Source organism: Nilaparvata lugens, chromosome X, assembly GCF_014356525.2.
Source record: "Nilaparvata lugens isolate BPH chromosome X, ASM1435652v1, whole genome shotgun sequence".
NCBI lineage: Eukaryota > Metazoa > Arthropoda > Insecta > Hemiptera > Delphacidae > Nilaparvata > Nilaparvata lugens.
Genome location: NC_052518.1, coordinates 56,770,597 through 56,772,701, shown reverse-complemented (window position 1 = coordinate 56,772,701; position 2,105 = coordinate 56,770,597).

Below are 2,105 nucleotides of genomic sequence, written 5' to 3'. Positions count from 1 at the left end.
ACATAAATAGATTCATTCCATATCAGGAATTAATATTGTACAAGCACAGTTTTCAGAAAAAAAAATCCAAAGTTTATACCAGTTATAGGTATCCTCTTGGGAATTATTGAATAATCAACCACAAAAGTCAAGTGCATGGCATTTCTTCACCAGTTATAGGTATCCTCTTGGGAATTCTTGAATAATCAACCACAAAAGTCAAGTGCATGGCATTTCTTCTGTTATTCTGGACTGAATGCAATGTTGAACATATATAGAATCATTACTGATCAGGAATGAATTTTGTACAAGCACAGTTTTCACGAAAAAAAATTCCAAAGTTATTCATTCCATATCAGGAATTAATATTGTACAAGCACAGTTTTCACGAAAAAAATTCCAAAGTTTATTACCAGTTATAGGTATCCTCTTGGGAATTCTTGAATAAGCAATCACAAAAGTCAAGTGCATGGCATTTCTTCTGTTATTCTGGACTGGATGCAATGTTGAGCATATATAGAATCATTCCTGATCAGGGATGAATTTTGTACAAGCAAAGTTTTCTCAAAAAAAAAAAATCCAAAGTTTTCACCAGTTATAGGTATCCTCTTGGGAATTATTGAATAATCAATCACAAAAGTCAAGTGCATGGCATTTCTTTCTGTTATTCTGGACTGAATGCAATGTTGAACATAAATTGAATCATTACTGATCAGGAATGGATTTTGTACAAGCACAGTTTTCACGAAAAAAAAAATCCAAAGTTTTCACCAGTTATAGGTATCCTCTTGGGAATTCTTGAATAATCAACCACAAAAGTCAAGTGCATGGCATTTCTTCTGTTATTCTGGACAAAATGCAATGTTGAACATATATAGATCCATTCCATATCAGGAATTAATATTGTACAAGCACAGTTTTCAGAAAAAAAAATCCAAAGTTTTATACCAGTTATAGGTATCCTCTTGGGAATTCTTGAATAATCAATCACAAAAGTCAAGTGCATGGCATTTCTTCTGTTATTCTGGACTGATGCAATGTTGAGCATATATAGAATCATTCATAATCAGGATGAATTTTGTACAAGCAAAGTTTTCACGAAAAAAAATTCCAAAGTTTATTACCAGTTATAGGTATCCTCTTGGGAATTCTTGAATAATCAACACAAAAGTCAAGTGCATGGCATTCTTCTGTTATTCTGGACTGAATGCAGTTTTGAGCATATATAGAATCATTTCCGATCAGGGATGAATTTTGTACAAGCAAAGTTTTCACAAAAAAAAATTCCAAAGTTAAATACCAGTTATAGGTATCCTCTTGGGAATTCTTGAATAATCAAACACAAAAGTCAAGTGCATGGCATTTCTTCTGTTATTCTGGACAGAATGCAATGTTGAACATAAATAGATTCATTCCATATCAGGAATTAATATTGTACAAGCACAGTTTTCACGAAAAAAAATTCCAAAGTTATTGTACAAGCACAGTTTTCACGAAAAAAAATTCCAAAGTTTATTACCAGTTATAGGTATCCTCTTGGGAATTCTTGAATAAGCAATCACAAAAGTCAAGTGCATGGCATTTCTTCTGTTATTCTGGACTGGATGCAATGTTGAGCATATATAGAATCATTCATAATCAGGGATGAATTTTGTACAAGCAAAGTTTTCTCAAAAAAAAAAATCCAAAGTTTTCACCAGTTATAGGTATCCTCTTGGGAATTCTTGAATAATCAACCACAAAAGTCAAGTGCATGGCATTTCTTCTGTTATTTTGGATTGTAAGCAATGTTGAACATATATTGAATCATTACTGATCAGGAATGAATTTTGTACAAGCACAGTTTTCACGAAAAAAAATTCCAAAGTTTAATACCAGTTATAGGTATCCTCTTGGGAATTGTTGAATAATCAATCACAAAAGTCGAGTGCATGGCATTCCTTTCTGTTATTCTGGACTGAATGCAATGTTGAACATATATTGAATCATTACTGATCAGGAATGAATTTTGTACAAGCACAGTTTTCACGAAAAAAAATTCCAAAGTTCACCAGTTATAGGTATCCTCTTGGGAATTCTTGAATAATCAAACACAAAAGTCAAGTGCATGGCATTTCTTCTGTTAT